Here is a 21214-nt window from a genome sequence, read left to right as displayed (position 1 = left end):
CTGGTTTAACTTTCCCAGCACAACCCACTTAGTGGGGAATTTAAGAGTGGCCCTTCTCTTTAATTTAACTTATAGAAAAACAACTCAGTGGTGAAATAGTCTTTACCCTAGGTTCTGGGTCTACAATATGTGGCCCCACTATTCTTAGTTTCTACGGTGAGCAATAGTCTTTGAGCCTTATATCCTTTCCCTCCCTTTCCTCTCTCATTGTACTCTGGTATCAGCCACTCCATTCCCCTCACCAGACCCCAGTGCTTATGATGTAGTTTCGAAATGGTTGGGGTTTGGGAGCGAACGGTCAAGAAAGAATTCTTGAGACATCTTCGGTGCAAAAAGTTGGTTTTATTAAAGCTGGGGGGCAGGACCCTTGGGCAGGAAGAGCTGCACAGGGTTTGTGATAAGTGGCTCCAACTTTCAAGTTGGGAGGGGGTTAAGGAGAGCATGAGTCTTCTCCTTAGCGAAGGAATTTGGAAGAAGAGTTCCAGAACCTTGAGGGGCTAGCTGTTGTTAGAATAAGATCATTTATTATTGTCTGGTAAAACCTTAGTCATGAGACTCTTCAGATGTGTATTGGTGAGTCATATGCTTGGGGGAAGACTGCCAACATATATCTTGAAGGTAGAGATAATGGAAATTTCCAAAGGAGTTTTTATATGTTAAAGTAGCTCCCAGGATCCTGGAGGTTGGGCTAAGATTGCCTTTTTCCCTTAGCAAACTATTAACATCTAGGTCCTGAGCTCCTAGAGAAATGTCACTCTGCTTCTTTCCAGGATTTGTCAGTGGGCAGTAGGCAGTAAGGAAATTTAATTATTTTTTTTTTCTTTTGTCTGTTTCCCACATGACTCAGGCATAACAGCCAGCCATTTCCTATTTGTAATTATGCTTCTTGGTGTATTGGGCTCCTATTTTATGAGTGGGTAATAGGGGGTTTGAAAATGAGCTCATAATGTGGCCCTAACTCCAGGTGATTTTCTGTACAACAAACAGATAATATTATTTCTAAGTTTACTCTCCTAATCTACTTTTATCTGTGGCCTAATTTTATAATTGTCCCTGTTGGATTTCCTCCTGCCCCAAAGCACATTATCAAAATTTGTCTACTTTTATCCAATCTTTAAAGAAAAAGGAGTTTGTAAAACAGCTTTCTCTGGATGTTTTACAATAAACTGAATTAATGCAAAACAAAACTGTGTTTCTGAAATTGACATTTCTATCAGAATATATGGTTCACTTTTCCAAAAGCTTTTTAAATTTCCCAATTATTATTATTTTTTTGTTTATTTCACTATTCTAATTCTTGAGGTTCATGTTTTATCAGCTTTAAGCCTTTCTTCTCTCAACATATAATACATGGTTCATTATCAATCAGTTTAAAATATTTTATAATTTCCACTATATTTTTTTTATTTAACCATTGGATGGTTAAGTGATATGTTATCCTCCATCTCTTCTTCTGAACATACTCAATATAAAGGAAAATTTATTTGCAGTACCCTGAAAGTGGAGATGGGAAGGGTAGTTTTCTATTTTACCTTGCACTGAGAGTGTGTCTTTTTTGAATTCACAATGCAACTGAAGCAACGTGAGCTCGCTCCTTGGTGGGTCAGAAAGGGTACCAGGTTGAGCTGTTGCACCGAGTAAATTATTTGCAGCAAATAAGGGGATCAAGAGGAACGGCTTCCAAAGCCGTGACTCAACAAGACAGGGTGAGTGGGCTTCTGTTTTAGGGGTAAGGTGAATATTTAGATGTCATCCTATGTAAAGGTGGGCATAATAGGTTGCACATGTGTCTTGAGGAAACGTGCCTTTACATACATGGTATTTTATATAGATGAAGCTGAGGCTCCTCTTTGGGTGGAGACTTTAGTATTACAACGAGGTAAAGGTAATTATAGGTGTTCCAGAGGTCAACCCATGGTCTACCTGTAGGTGCAAGTCAGTTTAGCTCTAAGGGCCTAGGTGTGGGGCATCTGGGTGGCTCAGTTGGTTAAGTATCTGCCTTCAGCTCAGGTCATGATCCCAGAGTTCTGGGATCCAGCCATACAAACATGGTACTCCCTGCTCAACAGGGAGCCTGCTTCTCCCTCCCCTCTGCCTTCCTCTCTGCCTACTTGTGCTCTCTCTCTGTCAAATAAATAAATAAAATGTTAAAAAAAAAAAAAGTCTAGGTGGTCTGGACCAGCAGATTTTTTCAGTGCTGTCACTAGCACCTGAGGGATGGTTTGGGGTCTCATTTGTCTGAGTAAAGAGGAAGACCAGCAAAAAGAGCTTGGGGGAAAATGTAGGACAAAGGTTAGTGAGTCCAAGCAGGTGGGCAGTTAAGGCCAGGTCTTGAGGTCTAGCTGGTGACAGCACTGGGTCTCCTGGTATACCCTACTCAGGCTCTGGGGATTAGAACTTCTTTTTCTGGTCCCAGGAGTTTTTCAAAGCAAGAAATCCTATAAGGCAACTGCAGATTCAGTATTTCTCATGCCTTATGCCCTCCTCAGTTCTTGTTCTCATCCAACGTTGAGGTTATTACTTAACATCTTGTCATTTCTTCAATTTTTATTAAAGATTTTTAAAAAACATGTCTTATAAAGAATCTTTTTTATTTTTTTCATGAGATTTTGTTAAAATATTCTAGTCCATTATTATCTCCTTGCTCCCCAAAGGAAGTACATTTGCTTCCTCTTTTTATTTTTATTTATTTTTTTTTTTTGGTTTTTAAATCAAGAGATGCTGGTGGACTTAGAATAGGATGTTAGCCAAGTGATTAGATTGGAAAATGAATAAATGATGCTTATGATACTTTTGAGGTTAAGAGAAAATAGGGAAAAGGGTGGAGAATATAATTTCAAGAAATGTCACTAATGCAACAATTTCATATATATGTTTTTTCTTTTGCATTTTTGGAATGCACCTATATTCTGCTCATATTTCATGAGATGCAATATCTTCTACCATTTTAAGCATACTATTCATAGTGTAATGAATTTTCCACTGTATCCTTTATTGCCTCATATCCATTCGAGGATTCTTTCTATTCTTTCTTGTTTATTTTGCTTGTATTTTATATCACTTGTTAGCCATTTCCCCTGACTGATAATCCTTTGCTGCCAGATAATACTAGGATCTAAAGAGCTCATTTTAAATTTTGGCTATTTGGAAAGGGACTTATTAACTGTTGGATCTGATTAGAGATAATCGGGAGAGGACCATGTCTTTAGGGAGCAACTTTTTAATGTCAGTTTCTGGGGTTTTTCTTTGTGGGCTGGCCATTTCTCCAGAAAGGAAGACAGGGTTAAGTAAAATTCAATATTTTTCACTGTTCTGTTTATAGGCATTCATTCAATCCTGCTGCTTTGGTGTGTCATCATGCAGTAGCTCTCATGTCTGATTTGTGTCCATTGTTATAGAAAAACTGATCTTCAAAATCTTTATCAAATAAACATTTCAAACCCTATCATAGTGGAGAGAAAACAGTTATGTGCTATACAAAATAACAAAAGGAATCTAAGGTTCAAGTGATTCTTTTTATTCAAGGGTTCAAGTTGAACCCTTCGGTTTTGAATCTCTATCCCACATGTCTTCTGTATCAGTTACCACCAAAAATTCAGAAACTGGCCTTATTGAGTTTTGGAATAAGTTTGGATTACATTTTCTAGCGTTTTTTTTTTTTTAAACTAGATATAATCTTCTATTCTTCTATTTATATTATTAGTAAGATGTAGGGAGTTATATGTGACCTTTCCAAAGCATCTGCTTTAAAATTGCTAACTCTCCCAGATTAAGACTTATGTTTTCGTTCTTCTGTCGTCCAAACTGCTATGTTGATGTGATGACTTGCAATCATCTTGGACTATGTAGTAAACCTGAGGAAGGTGGGTCAGCCTGGGTGGCTCAGCAGTTTAGCCCTGCCTTCAGCCCAGCGAGTGATCCTGGGGTCCCAGGATTGAGTCCCACATCGGGCTTCCTGCATGGAGTCTGCTTCTCCCTCTCCCTGTGTCTCTGCCTCTCTTTGTGTCTCTCATGAATAAATAAGTAAAATCTTTAAACAAAATAAAAAAATTAAAAAAATAAACCTGAGGAAGGACTCCAGACACTGGAATGGACAAAAAGAAAGTTGGGATCATGATGGCTACCACTCAGTTTTTGTTTCTGTTTTTGTTCTTTTCCCAAAAGGAAAAATACAATTTTACTTTGATTCAGTAATTTTAGTTTGAAATTTTACAATAATATATTATTGAGCTCAGCCTAATTCAAAATTACTGTCAATGACATTTATTACTTCCTATCCTGAGCGTATGCTCAGTTCTGTGACACAAATGTGTCAAGAATGTTATGAAATATATGAAGGCAGAGATCCAGGATTGCTTCTAGAGGGACACTTCCAAAGACTCCACCCTTTTCTTCCCCACTCCTAAATATCCTGTTGGTCATCCTAGCATAGTGTTCCTTGGGCACTTGAAACACAAATGTCTCCACTAGCAACATAGGTTTTGTGTCCCTAATGGTGAGTGGAGTACGCTACAGTCAGTAGTCCTCAACTCATTGGCTTTGCTTTATGCTTCTTGTCTCAAGAAATGAAATAACTCTGCTCACTGCATCTACTGTCTGTGATGACTTTAGGAGATTGCCATCAGACCAGATCTCATACCAGCCTCTCAGAAGGATGTCCTAGATGAGAAAGGAGACACCTTGGCCCACTTGGGCTGCTCTAACAAAATACCACAGACTATTGCCTTATAAACAAAAGAAATACATTCTTCACAGTTCTGGATGCTGAAAGTCCAAGATTAGGGTGTCAATATACCCGAGTGAGGGCCCTCTTTCAAGTCATAGACTTCTCCTTGAATCCTCACATGATGGAAGGTTTCTAGGAAGCTTTGTGGGCCTCTCCTATAAGAGCATTAATCCTTTCTGTAAGGACTTCACCTTAATTATTTCATTGCCTCCCAAAGTTTCACTTTCTAATACTATCACATTGAACATTAGAGTTTCAAAGTATAAACTTTGGGGAGGGGACACAAACGTTGGAACCATAGCCAGGGAAGTGACAATCTAGGGCTTCTTATAACCTAAACCCTGCCCAGCCAAGTAATTAGAAATGTCTGCTCTTCAGATTCATCACCAAATGATCATTCCCAATACCCCAGCCTTGAATTCTCAGTTTTCCTTACAACCCTGACAATTGGTATTTCTGGAAAACACTTTCTGACCTTTCTTGTACATGGCTTAAGCTTCTATATGAGATCCACTTTTATTACTTTCTTCAACTAGTAAATGGTGGGTGCTCCTTGAAGGCCCCACTCTAATTTTTCTCCCCTTCAAGAGTCCTGCTTAAACCATCAAGATGAATTTATTGATTTCTTATGTGTTCTCTTATCTCTTCATATTAACCAGTTAGAAAAGTTACAGGATCATTTGAAACCATTATAGGTGGGATGAGAGTCCCAGCCAGAATTTCTTTGAGTTGAGGAAAATCCACAGTATTTTGAAGAATGTAAAACAAAACAAAACCACATTTTTTTTTCAGTTTGGGTTTGAGATATGCATTACAATCTTTTAAGGGCATAATAAGAATTCTTAAATAATCAATATTGATTTGTCTGCCCTTTCTTATTATCATCACTACCACCACTTTCCCTTCCTAGTGAGGACCTTAGGTTTTTTGTTTGTTTGTTTGTTTGTTTGTTTGTTTGTTTTCCCCTTTTTTCTGTGAGCACACCATGGAGAATCACAGAGCATAGTCTTCCTCTTGCACTATCCATCTGTTTCTTTTCTTTAAATCACTTATATCTATTTGACCCCTAGCCACAGGCACCTTACTTTTTTCTTATATTAGCTGCCTATCCTTTTACACACTCAGCTTTCTTTCAATCCTATGGAATAGAGAAGGAAAGGTGAGGAAAAAAGTTTTTTTATGCAAATTTGCCCTCCTAGAGCATTATCTTAAAGATGATGAGGCTTTTTTATATACACCTACCTAAATAAACCTCTGGTCATCTTTACTATGATATTTTATGTTAAAAGAGTATCTATGCCTGACTGTAATCTGAATTTATGCTTGACTCCAGAGGAGAGGAGAAATAGAAAGCAAATAAGTCACACTCAATCTCAATATGCTAGTTAGTTGAATTTTACTTATTGGATTGATGAGATTTTTAAAGGCAAGTACTATATCCTATTCATCTTTACATTCCAAGCTCTAGCATGGTGTAGAAAACATTAAGGCCCTTTATGTAGGCTTCCCCGAATTTAAGAACATATATATTATGTATATACATTATATATTTAACTAGTTGAAAATAAGTTGTGTTTATGTTAGCAAACAGTAATATCTGCAGCGCTTGGAATATAAAATTTGAAATTGTCTAGTCAGAGGCATTCTTAAATACACATTAGAAATCTAGACTTTGTGGAAGAGTATGTATTCTAGTTTATAAATTCTTTATGAAATGGGAATGAAGAGCTTCTTTTCACAATAAAAACTTGACAGCACTTTCATGACTCAGCCTAATAGTATTTTGAATGCCCAAAGAAAAGTTATAATAAAGTTGCTAAAATATAAATTTGCCTTTTTCTCTAAAGCATGCTTACATGTCACTATGGCATTTCCCAGTACTTTTTGATAAGATTTCTGGTTGTGATGGCATGTGCTAAAAAATGCACTTACATTTTTATAAGAAAATTAATAAAAATGTCAAGGTAACTTCCATTTTATGGCACTAATCTTACTGCTGTTCAGGAAGATATACACAGTGTTACTCTTTGCAGTATTGCCAACAATCTGTTTGGTCTTTTTGAATATTTAGCTGACTTTTAAATATGTAGCCAACATCATGCAAAAAAACAAGACAAAACAAAACAAATAGAAAGTGTGTGTGCTTGTTCTTAGGTGCATAGATAAAGCTTTTAATTGATCACTTCAAATAGTCGTTGAGAACTTATGAGCTTTATTAAGTTCCAGGTTTTGGCCTATACGAAAAAGTTTCAGCCTCTCTTGTAGGTTGGATTCCCTGAGATTTTTGAGATAGAGCTTTCATAGAGAGGCTTCTGTAAGGAATTCTGAAGTGTGGATGATCCTACAAAGTTGTCCCAAATTGGGGTAAAGGAGGCAAGAATTTTTTTCTCTAAGTAGATCAGTCATTCGATGCAGTCCACCCTGAGAAGCCTCCGGTAAGGGTGCTCTTTTTGTGGAGGCAATAACCAAACATTGTTGATAGTTAAAAACTATCTACAAGCAATACTCACCTAAGCTAGGGAATAGGAGAATGCATAATAGATGATAGATAGATAGATAGATAGATAGATAGATAGATAGATAGATGATAGATAGAAGACAGATTCTCAATAAATTATTGCATCTCTCTATTTTAGGCAGTAAAACATAAATTACAAAAATCTATTCTTATAAATAAAACAGAAAGGCCTAGATTATTCCTTAATGGGCTGTATTATTCTTTTAGTGCGCTAAAAATTTTAAGATAGAGTCAAATTCTGTCTTGGTAGTTTTATGTGAATGGTTCTATGTGAGTTGGCCAAGTTAATGGATTTGACCCTTCTTAGTAAAGGTAATAGACTGATATCAAAGCTTAAGTAGAAATGAAAATCTAAATGTCTATGTGAAATACAGATTTGAATATCCAGCTGGTGATAATATCACTTTAAGTTAAAATTAGTTCTAGTTCCTCAAAATGTATGATTTTGACCTTCTCCAGAGTTCCCTTATGCAATTCATTTTATCTTTAATGAAAGAAGAATGTTAGACTAATACTCAAGAATTGTAGATTTATGACTTCTACATATTTTACTTTGTAGCTCAGCTACATATTTTACTTTGTAGGCAGGATGATTGAGTAAATTATATTTATAGTTCTAAACTATATAATTATTTTCTATGATTTTTAAAATAATTTTATTTCTTTATTTATGAAAGAGACAGAGAGAGACTACCAAAAAGTAAGGTGCAGAGGGATAAGCAGGGTCCCGCAGAGCAGGGAGCCCCTCGCTGGGCTGGATCCCAGACCCTGAGATCATGACCTGAGCCAAAGGCAGATATTTAACCTACTGAGCCACCAAGGTATTCCTTTTCTATTATTTTTAATCAAATTTGTTTTTTTGTGATTAATTTTATTAAATATTATTTTATTAGTACCCCTTTAAATTTTCTGAATTTTTTCAGAATCAAAGGACACACTGAGAATAATAATGTTAATACTATGTATTAAAATAATTTGTACTTTATTCATTAATACTATATGTAGTTCATTAGTAATTTTGGTATAAAAGCTGTTTTGTAGGCCATATCTGGTATACAACCTGCTTTTTAAATGCGAAACATTTAAACACAATTTGAGTAAGTGTATGATTTGAAGCCAAAACAGTAATGTTAATAAATGATATTAATTTTCAAATATGTCTGCAAGGAGAAGAAATTCTAGGAAATGATGCTGAAATTAAAATAGATATAAATTACCAGTTGATTTCATCTAAAGTTTTTCCTTGAAATCGCTATTACTGACACTTGAAATGTATAGCAGTAGATCAGAATATATTCTCTAAAACTTTCTTGATGCTAATGCCAAGAATGGAGAACATGGTAGGTTTCCTTTCCAAACTCCAACAAACATATCTGACAGGCCTGGCAACTCTGACAAATTTTGGAAAGCACACAAACTCTCTCACACACAATGGCAGTTAGAAAATGAATGCATTCTGTAAGCTTTTTTCATTGCTCTTTGCCAATTTGCAAATAGTCCCTTTTTATAGATATTTGGAATTATCTTTGCATGCAGAATTTAAACATTTTTGAGAACATATATGGCTTTTAGTGATATTTCTATGAAAGATTGAAATTAGGACCTCAATTATATGATGAAAAGCAAAGGGAAATACATATTTATTTATCAGTTATTAAAATAACTATGAATTGCCATCAAATTAAAAAATACTTAAGGAATATATCACTGATATGTCAAGTAGCTAGTTTTAAAGCACTGAATATATGACAGTATATGCAAACTGTCTTGGAAAATGAAATATTCACTATTTTATGTTTTGGCTATTATGCTATTCACAGAAATAACTGAAAGTTTTCTAAGATTTTTAACTGATTTACATGATATTACTTAATTTACAAATGTACAAATATGAACCAATGTTCAAATATATTTATAGAAATTAAGCCCATATGATCTTTATGTCAAAGACTATTAAGCTTTAATAAGAGGTTTATATAATGAAAGAATATGAGAAAATGTTATTTGATATTTGTTTTTAATATATACCTTTATGTTACACACACTTTTAAGGTTAAAAACAAGAAACTATTTGCATATATATAGATATATAGCATTATATAGCATTATGTAGTATTTAACATTTAGCATTTAATTCAAAAGTTATTTTCAAGATATTTTCTTTATAATCAATTGATGTTCATCCCAAACTGCAAGTTAAAATATTCTCCATCACTGACTTATTTTTTTACAGATTTTTCAATTAAGTTTCAGGAATGATCAAACAAAATAAATTACTGCTACCAAAAGTCAATTTAAGAGCTTTTTTCCTTTCATTTTCCAATAAAAAATAACTATTTTTTCCAAAAAAATAAACTATTTGGAATATAGAAAAAGATTAAAACAAATCAAAACATTTGTAAGATCATAAAAATAAACCATAACTTATAAAATTTCAGAGAAATAAATGTTCTTTAACAATCAAAAACCCTCTGAAAGAGTGATTAAAACTTCAGTGTTAAAAGGATTCTTTTGAATAATTATTGCTTTATTAGTTTATTTACATTTTAATACAGAAATTTTACAAAAAATATTACTCGTGTGTGTGTGTGTGTGTGTGTGTGTGATGTGTTTAAATTTTATCCTGTCTCAACTTCATAGAATTTCTTGGATCTATGGTTTGATGTTTTTGATGTTTTGGGAAAATTTTCAGACATACTGTCTTCAAATCTTGTATCTATGGAAGTTTTTTTCTCCTTGTACATTTCTATAAGAGGTTTACATTGTGTGTGTGATGATTTTTTGGCTCTTTTAACTAAAATCCCCCTCCCTTCTTCTCTGTTCCCTTTCCTTTCATCTTCTTCCTTCTTTTCCCACTTGTATTCCCACTTGTATGCCTTCTTATAATGTTACCTTAGGCTTACTTGGGACAATTCACTATTAAGATTAAAAAAGATGTAAAATAGCCCTGGTGTCACCAGTTATCTGTAGGCAGAAAGTGAATTCAGAAAGTTACTGAGCAGCTAAGGAGGGCAAATTTTCCAGTGTCCAATTACTTTATGGCAAAAATGGCAATGAGGATGACTTACACAGAGGGTGGAATAAAAAATCTAGAGAGATAAATGAACAATGTTCTCTTTCAAGAGACAAAACTAGAATCTTCTCAATAAATACATATATATATATATATATATATATATATATATATATATATAATTTCCAGGGCAAAATGTCCCCTCAGTATCTCTTTAACAGGACTTCAGGACCACTCTACTCTGTTTCCCATCTCCTTCCCCTGCTTCACGTGACACTTCCTATTTGTTGTTACAGTGTTTCTATTTCTCTAATTACACAAAAATCCATGATGTTGAGTTTGAGACCATCAAGTAAGGAATTTTTATTTTTATTCTACTGTGAGGGGATGAGTGATTTTTTTTTTATTTAACCCATACCCCATTCCCCTTTCCTCTGAAAACCATCAGTTTGTTGTCTATAATTAAGAGATTATTTCTTTCTTTCAAGATTTTATTTATTTATTTAGAGTGTAAGCAAGGTCAGGGGCTAATGAAGACAGGGATGCAGAATCCCAAGCAGACTCTGTGGCAAGAATGGAGCCCGACTCGGGCCTCGATCCCACGACCTTTAGATCATGACCTCAGCTGAAATCAAGAGTTGGACACTCAACAAACTGAGCCACTCAGGCACCCCAAGACTCTGTTCCCCATTCTTAATTTATCTCTCTCTCATATTTTTAATGAGAAAAGGAAAGTGAACTAAAGGGTATTTAATAAATTGAAAGGATGGGTGTAGACATTGACACTATGTACAGACATTTCATTTTTATTTATTCCAGGTGTTAGGTAGGGTTATACTTCCTAAGTCTTCAGATGTTAAGTTTTGCTGAGTGATTTACTTTATCCAGTGAAATGCAATTAGAAGCACACTGGTCACCTCTGGCAGAATCTTGAAAAGTCAGTATAGGGTCAGCTGTGTCCTCCCTTTCCTTGATTTGTAACTGTTCAGTATATTTCTAAAAGAGGTTGCTCTCAGAGTCTGGTTATTAAACAAAGAAAACACAGAATATACACCTATCTGAACTGTGTATGCGCTAAGAGTCAGAAAGAGATCTTCATTTTAAAAAAGAGATTTGGGGTTATTACTTATTATAGCAAAATATAACTCATGTTTACTTAATAAAATTATCTTCTCTTCCTTATCCTCAACTTTCTTTGAGCTTAAAATTTCCCCCAATTTTTGGTATTCATTGTGAAGGTGTTCATTTAAACATAGCTTATTTTTTAATCAATATCTTAAGTATATAAATGTAAATACACACAGATACACATATATTGAAATACATATCTGAAATAAGAAAGAAACTACAGTTTTATATTAAGTAAAAATGTGTATATTAAAACAGCCATATCTTTGATAGGAAGTTATTACATATTTTACAGCATATTTATATTTAAGCACAAGTGTGATTTTTTTAAACAGGTTTTCTCCAAAAGTATCAGTTTCTGGTTTGTGTTCTTTGTAAATAAAACGAGACCTTTTTTTTTAATTTTTTGTTTCATTTCATGTGCAAAAGTTAGAAAAAAAAGTCAGCAGAAATATTTAGTGGAATGTTTTGGACTAAGCTCAGGTTCATAATTCTCCTTTAATTTCCTACTGTGATATCTCAATACAACAAATAAGCATAACCTGATATTGGAACCAAATAATGTCATAAGAAAGGTTTGCCTCAATGACAGAGCTTAGAATAAGGACCATCCTTTTTTCTTTTCTTTTCTTTTCTTTTCTTTTTTTCTTTTCTTTTCTTTTCTTTTCTTTTCTTTTTTTCTTTTCTTTTCTTTTTTTCTTTTCTTTTCTTTCTTTCTTTTCTTTTTTCTTTTTTCTTTTCTTTCTTGTCTTTTCTTTTCTTTTTTTCTTTTCTTTCTCTCTTCTTTCTCTCTCTTGCTCTTTCTTTCTTTCTCTTTCTTTTTCTTTCTTTCTTCTTTCTTTTTAAAGATATATTTTTAAATCATCTCTCTCCCTCAATGTGGGGCTTAAGCCTACAACTTCAAGATTAAGAGTTGCACATTCCACTGAGTGAACCAATCAGACCTCCCAGGACCATCATTTTCTATGCAACTTGTGAAGTCTTAACAGCTGATGTGAAAGCACCTCAGCACTACACAGACGTAGCTGTCCACTGTAGATCCCTACAATTCACCTTCAGAATGGTCATCCAACACTGACATGACAGATAGACATAATGGGAGAGTATTCAAGTAGCCAAGAGATGACTGACTCTCCCAGATTTCATGTGTAAACTCCTGACAAGGTTAATCTCTCTGCCTTGCTCAAAAAACACTCACATCTTAGCAGAATTTCTCATGGACTCCTCAGCCTTGTAACCAGCCCATTGGATCAGAAATGCATCCTTTGTCATGCATAATGTTTTAATTTACTATAACTGAAGCCAGTGAAATGAAATTGCTAGTAAGATAAAAATAGGACCACTGTAATTGTAGAACCTTGTATCAAATATCCAAGACAATTCTTGACAGAAAGAAAACTAAATAAAATGTATAAATATTGAGACATGAACAAAATTACATGTCTAGGTAAATGGTAAAGCTCAAATAAAATATTAAAGATACTTAGAAAATTTGGTATGAGTTTTAATGCAGCTTATAATTTCTTATACTTGGAATTAATAGAAATGAAAAAGAAAATAACCATTGAAAATTCAAAGTATATATTATAAAGCCTATAAATAGATAAAACAGAAGATCATAAGATTCAGAACAAAACTCCACATTTAAGAAAGGACAGAAATTCCAAACTATCAGCTTATTATATCGCTGGTGAGGAAATTATGTCATAAATGTCATTTCTCATGAAGTTAATATATATCTTTTGCAATTTAAATCAGAACACCAACAGAGGTTTTTCTTTGATGGGAAGTGCATGAAAACTAAAAAAACTCTTTGAAAACTAAATATGACTATTTCCAGTGTCATGCTGCCAGTTACTGGGTCAATTTTGTCCTTGGTACTTTGACACTAGGGTTTGTCCTACTAAGCACTATGTAATGTAAGTCACCGTGTGAATTACTCTTTCTGGAGTAACAATTGAAGAAATATTATTATCAGATAAAGCTTGGTCTTGAGACTTCATCATCACTATCATGATTTTTAAAAATATATCAAATATTCTTTTTATGTATAATAGATTATGTGGTGGTAAGAAATAGGTTTCCCATGCCTTTAGTTTTTCATTACTTTGGGGGAAGAGTATTTGCTCCCCATGGCCAACTTTATAGCTGTCCTCAATCTCCCAAGTCTTTTTTCTGCTTTTCCTGGCACAAGCTGCCCAACTACATTCTCCAGCTTCTATTTCACTTAGATGTGGTCATGTGACTATATTATCTCCATGTGGGCATGAGCAGGAATGAGTTCAGTAGCTTCAGGATTATGTTTCAAAATAATACTTTTTTTCTAGACATACTGTTCCTTTTTTCTTCACCTAGATATACCTGGGTATGTTTGGAGCAATCTTAGTTTTCGTGTGTATAAGGCTGAACTACTCTGCTCAGCCTGGTGCCCCAATCTTTGCGTCACAGGAACTGACCATTCACATTGACTGGCTGCAGGAGAGAGAAAATTATATCCTGTGTGAGGCACTATATTCAGGTTGGATATGTACAAATAGACATATTTAGTAATTATCCTGACTAATATATATTCTGGAAATCACTAATCCTCTCAGAGATTTTTACACATTTAGATACTCTTGCTTGTCCTTGAGAAATAGCAGCTCTAGAACAAAGGTATACCACAGCTTCTCAAAAAACAGAAATGTGTACAATTCTCAAGCAGGCTTCTAATAAAGTCCATTTATTCATGACCATGAGGTTTGAGTTCAGCTACATAGTGTGATGTCAGCAGTTTTCTTAATTAACATTGACATCATGTTAAAGATTTTAGACATGTTTTAAAATTTTACTTTTTGTGAGAACATTTGACATTCATAAATTGGGACTTAGATATTATTCCTTTTTTTTTTTTTGCTTTTTTTATGCTAAGCAGCATGGCATTTAAAAAAAAAACTTTTTAAAGAAAAGCATGTTTTCCTTGAAGAAGACAAATTATGTTGAAACAACTAATACGTATTCCACATTTTTTCTATTTGAAACCAATAGGATTTCTAGTACCTAGAACCTTATATGAGAATGTATAAATTAATTGTATGCCTAAATTATAATGTTGTTTTTTCAAGACCACTATATTTAGTCATATAACAATGCAGAAAGCTACTGAATGTTTTTGTATTTTGCAAATTGATATTAAAGTTATATAATCATTAAGATCTAAAACATGATACAGAAAAACTCCATTCTTGTCATGGTTACAAATTGTTAATATAACATTTAGCAGTAGAATGATACAGTTATAGATTATTTGCTATAGCTTTACTACTAAATAAGTTTCATTAAAATGAGAAAGTGTTGCCAAGGCTTAACAATTATTGTCATTTTTCCATTCCCGTTACTGGCATTAAATTGAGTAAGTCAAAATTGCTGAAATGAAATCAGAAACATATTAAACTTAATATCAAAGTAGATAATACACAAGAAGCACAATGAGAAAGCTAGATTTATTTTTTTAACTGAACAAAAATTCTTCCATATAATTTTAGAAGTCATTTTGATTGCCTTTGACTTATTATTCCTCCAATTTGTATCAGGATTGGCAGGACTTTAACTGAGATAATTCACACACCATGAGACTGACACAACTACGGGCTTATGGTATATAAACCAGTCCTAAGCTATTCCTGCTCCTAGCAGACATGTCATAGTGTGGCACAGGGATTCCTTGACATGACAAATTCTGCTTTTTGTTTATTCTCCATTTTATAAAGAAAGGTTTGAACCTTCATATCTATAACATATCATAAAGAAGAAAGTGATTCCATAGAGAAAATGCTGGTACCTTAGTAAACTATCAAAGAGAATACAGATGTGGAAGATTCAATTCAGTGAGACAGAAGAGTAGCTCTCATTACCAGCCATAGACAGTATTTGGCATCATAAATTGGAAACAGAGGATCCTGAATAAAACAATAAGAGACTCATTACTAAAACTGTATTTTGAAAAAAAAATATATCAAAAAGCAAAGATCAGACAACAAAGGTTTCAGAACAAGAAAATAATATGGAACAAAAACAACATAAGACAGAAGAAATTAGTCGAGTCAAGAACACAAAAACTTTCATTGTCACACTGGTTGATACTGTGTCCATATTAAAGAACCAGAGTCCCACATCATAGACATTAAAGATTCTTTACATTGTTGTGCATAAGTATATTTAATAAATTGTATATAATTCTTTGAACAAAAAGTTCAACATTCTTGCATATTTGTGTAGATATATGTTTATGTTTGTGTCTTCCTTAAGTTTCTCAATCGAAAAATTTCCTCTAAGAGCAATTCAACATAAGTGGTACTGTATGCTTAAAAAATTTTTATAATAAGCTTTTCCATTTCTAAGCTATAAAATTAAAATAAGCATGACCCCTGTTTATCTTTTTTAATGAGCATTTTATGCATGCAACATAGAGATACTTAAAAATAGTAAACAATTCATATCACCAGAGTGCTTATAATTTGAGAGTGTACAATGCAAACGTTTAGCATATAATTGGAAGAAAGAAGTTGCTACTGGCATTCAAATAAAAATATAGATATTGGGTGTATTCAATGGAAACAAAAGATATTAGATTTGGTAATATGTGATTAAAACGTTAAAGGAAGTTAGAGAATTAGATCCACAGACAGCAAGAAGAATTTGTAAGTTAATTTATTATATTTTTTTCATGTGTTTTGCATAGTTTATTCCTTTATTTAGCTTTCTTTGTAAGAAAATTAACTAGAGTATTTTAAACAGAAAAGAGTTATTCTTTCTTGAATGAAAATACTAGAGTAGAAATTCTACCATCTAGGATGAGAGCTCTTTAAGTCATCTTTTTACCTGAGGCACATGGTGTCCCTCACTATGACAGGTGTAGTTCCTGCCATTAGGAGAATGCAGTCAGTAGGAAGAGGCAAGAGGAGAGAGATCTCAACTGCACCTTCTTAAAAGATGCATCCCTGAGAGTCTCACACAAATCTATTAGTTATGACATATTGGCTGGGATTTAGCTCCATGCCCATTTTCATCACAAAAAAAGATTTAATCAAAAGTAAAAGAACATTTTCTTTTTAGGCAGCCAAGTGTTCAGTGAAGTATCAGGGTTCTGAGACAGAGCAAGATGGGAGAAAATTAACATCAAAAGTTTATTTGCTGTCTTTGCCTATGAGAAGCCAATACCAAAGAAAGGAGTTGTGCTCATTACACGTCTACCAGAAAGAACTCAATGTCCCAAAGTAGACTAAAGATCAGTTTACAAGAGTCACTGGTATGCAACACTGAGATTGAGTAGGGGTAAAACTCTCCTCATCCAAGTTCAGAAACAATGGAGATTTAGAGAGAGAAGTTAAATATATAGAACCAAAGATTAACATCAATGGCAGCTAAGTTGGAGATATTGAAGAGTGCAATTAAATACCCTCTCTCTCTCCTGCTACCAGAGCAAGATCCTCAGAGTCCTTCTTTGGAGCCCAAACCTTATAACAATCTTTATAAAATACCCTTCTCTTCCTTTTCTTGTGCAGTTCTCTTGGTTCCTCTCAAGTTCCTTTCTGCACTGGATGGAGCCAATACATGCCATCTTGTCAGATTGCAGGTTGTTCTAGTGGTCTTTGATTAAGTTTCAGCAAAACTAAACCCTAGTCACCTGCTATAGAAGCAGTCTAGCTTGTTTACCCTTTATGGAATGTTTCTCTTCCCTGTATTGTTTCCATAACCCTCTACTAGTGATTATTACCTACATCGAAGTTGCTCTCACTAGCGTCCTTGTGTCAGAAGTCACTTCTGGGCTGGGGCACCTGGGTGGTACAGACAGTTAAGCATCAGACTCTTGGTTTCAGATCAGGTCATGATTTCAGGGTAGTGGGATCAAGCCCCACCTCGGGTTCCATGCTCAAGCAGAATCCGCTTAAGACTCAATCCCTCTCACTTCCCCTCTTTCTTTAAAATAGATAAATATTTTTTAAAAAAATCTAAAAAAATAAAAGAATCCACTTCTGGGGATCCCAAACTAAGACACTTCCCATTTATATAGGCAAAGAGCAGAGTGTTTTAATTCCTGGAAAATAGTGAGAAATGTCTTAAAATGATAGGCCAACAGAGTGGAAAATAAGAATGATTATGTATCTATGCCTGTAAGACAGGGATGAAACAAGAATACTAATCAGTTTTATTTCAGATCAATAGTAGTAGAATATCAGGATGAATAGTATGAGATAAGTAATAGATGACTATATTTGGTAGGCTTCACTGTGGTTTAGTTTTTGTAGATAAGGATGCAGGTATCCCCTGTTGTTTGAGTGGTTTTTAGGGAAGCCACAGATAAAGTAAGATTTTCAGAGGGAAGTCCAACAGAGTAGTAATGTCAAGATTAACAACATGCAAGTTTAATACAATTTATTCATTTTTACAATACATTAAAAAATCAAAATGCAAATCAGTATGTTGTTTCTCTTCATTTGTAGTAAGTCAGTGTAATATATAGATAAAATGAAAAGACTTTCAAGCAAAGTGTGTAAGGCATGGTTTTCCTTTAGTAAGTGTGTAGGTGTGTGTTAATATCTATATTTTCAGCTTTGGGGAGTAATCAGAATCTCAATAAAAATAGAACATCATGTTCAAAAATTTCCGACATATTTCATAAAAGATGTATTTAATGCCAAAGATCAATTGGTCCTAAAGTTGTCTTGTACTGCTGATGCATCATCATTTAATGTTTGTTAATGGTAAATAAAATTATTGAATAAGTTGACAATAACTGTGGTGGCATGTGTTATTTTTCTCCACTATTCATGGCTGTCCCCTAAAGGATTATACATTCCTACCTGCTGATATGTGACTTTCTGTGCTTCTCTATGCTATTGGCATTAGGTTTGGACTGATGATGAATCAGAAATACAAAATAGGCCAGTTCCAGACAGAAACTTTAAGAAACATTGAGAAGTTCCATACACTTTCTTGTTTTTTTCCCCTCTGGTGGCAGAATGACATGTCACAAACATGGTCGTTTCTTCAAACTGCTTCTAGACTGAAAAAGGTACGTGGCATATAATTGTACCTGTAGCAAACCAATCAAGAAATAGAGAAAAAAGATAAAGAAATCCATGGTGTTGAAAGCGACTAATACAGTAACAGAACCTGGGGTAAACCCAATAAATGAGTGACTGATTGGTATAGATATTTAATGATGTGTATACACACTGTTTTTGAAAGATATCATGTACAATTCTGATCTGCACATTTCCTCCAAACAATCTTGAAACATTTGATTTCCTTGGAAATCTTTCCACTGTGTTTAAAAAAAAACAGCTTTACTAGGACATTACTTTAGTTCATAAAGGAAGATAGAAAGCTGTAAGGGAGGGTTTGGTTCCCTGAGATAACATTAAAGAAAACGTTAAAGAAATCAATCTTTCCATTGTCACTTTGTTTGGCAATGTACCATGGTAAGATTCCAGATGGATAAGGAGCATGACTTTCTTTTCTAAAAAGGAAGATGGCTATTGAAGGATTAAGGGTAGATGTAAAGAATGGGGTAGGGGAACAACATGAGGTCACAGAGAGAATAGTGTTGGCCTTTTGTTATGCCAGTAGATTTTAGAACTAAATATATATAGGAAAGTTGAAGTTTTAGAAATATGGGTGTGCCTGTGCCTGTATGTGTTTATGCGTGGCAACTGTTTGGAGGTTTTTCTCAAAATCTCAGGAGTATGGATCCACTTTAAGATTCCTAATCTATGTGCTTAGGGATGTAGTATTTTGGTCACAGGAAATACAGAGTCCCTGACTTATGATTGTTTGACTTAGGACCATTTGGCTTTGTGATTGTGTGGAAGTGATTTCCATTCAGTAGAAATGTAATCAAATTTTGAATTTTGGTCTTTTCTATCTTTTCACAGAACAGTGATATACAGTAGGACACTCTCTTGTGATGCTGGGCAGCTCCCAGTCAGCCACCTGATCACAATCTATACACTTATAACCATTTGGTGCCCATATAAGCACTCTGTTTTTCACTTTCATTTCAATATTCAATAAATGACATGAGATACTCAGAGTCTGTGGTTTCTTCTATAATGTCTGAATCTTAAGGGATTTAAATTATTTCAAAAACTTCTGTCTCAACACCAAAATTTGTCCAAGCATAACCATTTTCTTGCTTTTATTTTAATAATGAATGTAAGTAGCCTAGCTCACTACCACACATGATATTTAAAACAATGCCACTAAATTGCAGCTACCTATGAGTTTCTCTCCTAGATTATCAACCTGCCTTCCTTCACTGAAGACATAACTACTTAGTATCCTTAATCTTTTATCATGCCCTTTGTATTCATATATGTCTCTACACACACACGCACACACACACGGTTTCATAAGATAAATGGATTACTAAAACATATATTATTATTAGTCATTTTAAACTCATTACAAATAAAATCATATCTTTTTAAAATATTTTTTTTAAGATTTTTAAAAATTTATTTATTGAGAAAGGGAAAGAGGGAGAGAGTGAAGGGGGGGGAGGGAGGGCCAGAGAGAGAGAGAATCTCAAGCAGACTCAATGCTGAGTGCAGAGTCTTACTCGGGGATGGATCTCAAAACCCTGAAATCTTGACCTGAGCCCAAATCAAGAGTCAGATGTTAACTGACTGAGCCACCTAGGCTCCCCAAGAAAATCATATTTTTAAAACTTTATTTTTCTACTCAATATTCTAAAGATTCATCCATGTTTTTGAATATTGTATTTTATTCCTTTTCAAGTTAGTATTATGTTCCAATCTATTTATATGTATCTTTGCTTCTAGAAGATTTTACTGTATCCAGATATTTACTATTACAGTGATACCAAAAGCACATTCATACAAACTCGCACAAAAAGAGGTTACCACCAACATGAAGATATTTTCTTAACACAAACTTGCAAACTGATAACATTTGTGTATCTAAACATTGACATAAAATAATATATTTTGAATGTTCAAAAATTCAACAGAAAACCTAAACTCTAGGAAAAAATAGCATATGAACTAGAAAGATTGTTTTCCAAATTTCAAGCATATTCTAAAAATCGCTACATTGGGTAGATATTATTAGTAATTAGATTTCGATTAACTTCCAATGTTACATTTCTAGCACAATAACCAAAGGGATAGAAGTGTAACATAGATTATAACAAGTATAATAAGTGTAACAAGATTTCTAAATCTTGATCTTTTGTGATCTCTTTACACAATTCATTGAATAGAGAATACTGTCAATTACAAAGAATAAGGGGATGCAGTTTGGTAATGAGTAATACCTATATCTCAGTGATGCGGGTTTTCACCCAATTAAGTTACCTCAGTAGATTATAATATAGGATTAAAGGATTCTGGGAAAATGACATAAATAAGAAGCCCCAGGAATCTGTCTATTTACCTAGGCAACGGTTTCACTGGCAGAGTCTGTCTGATGTAATTGTTTTGGAACTCTGGAGTTTTTTGAAGGCTTAGGATTTCCAGGGCATGGCTTGGATGGTAAATCATGATTAATTTTGGTCAACTTCAGAATTTAGCACAGTATCAGCAATCCACCACCTGTGAGGCCTGTGCCAGGCAGCCTTCCACTTCTTCCAGGAGCAGCTTGCACACAATTTGTGAGACCCAAATGGGCCAAAAGGACCTTGTTATTCAAATATGAGAGGTCAGTGCTCTGACCCCGCATTGCTGCTTCTCATATCAAAGGTGCAGAGGAAGAGGTTAGTGGCCAAGGCTTTTACATCTTTTTGTTGCAAGCCCCTCCACCTCAGGCTGAAGGGCAGCCAAGTATT

General features: G+C 34.2%; 1 long non-coding RNA gene across 1 annotated transcript; it reads left to right on the top strand.

Moving 5' to 3' along the window:
* The first annotated feature begins 512 nt into the window (after nt 1-512).
* Nucleotides 513-19448, top strand: LOC112642914 (uncharacterized). The gene is made up of 3 exons (XR_003125500.3): nt 513-573; nt 18274-18439; nt 19302-19448. It is a non-coding gene; the product is annotated as an uncharacterized LOC112642914 (long non-coding RNA).
* The last annotated feature ends 1766 nt before the right edge of the window (nt 19449-21214 follow it).

Source organism: Canis lupus, chromosome 38 (genome assembly GCF_003254725.2).
Source record: "Canis lupus dingo isolate Sandy chromosome 38, ASM325472v2, whole genome shotgun sequence".
Classification (NCBI taxonomy): domain Eukaryota; kingdom Metazoa; phylum Chordata; class Mammalia; order Carnivora; family Canidae; genus Canis; species Canis lupus.
This window is presented reverse-complemented; position numbering and strand designations above follow the sequence as displayed.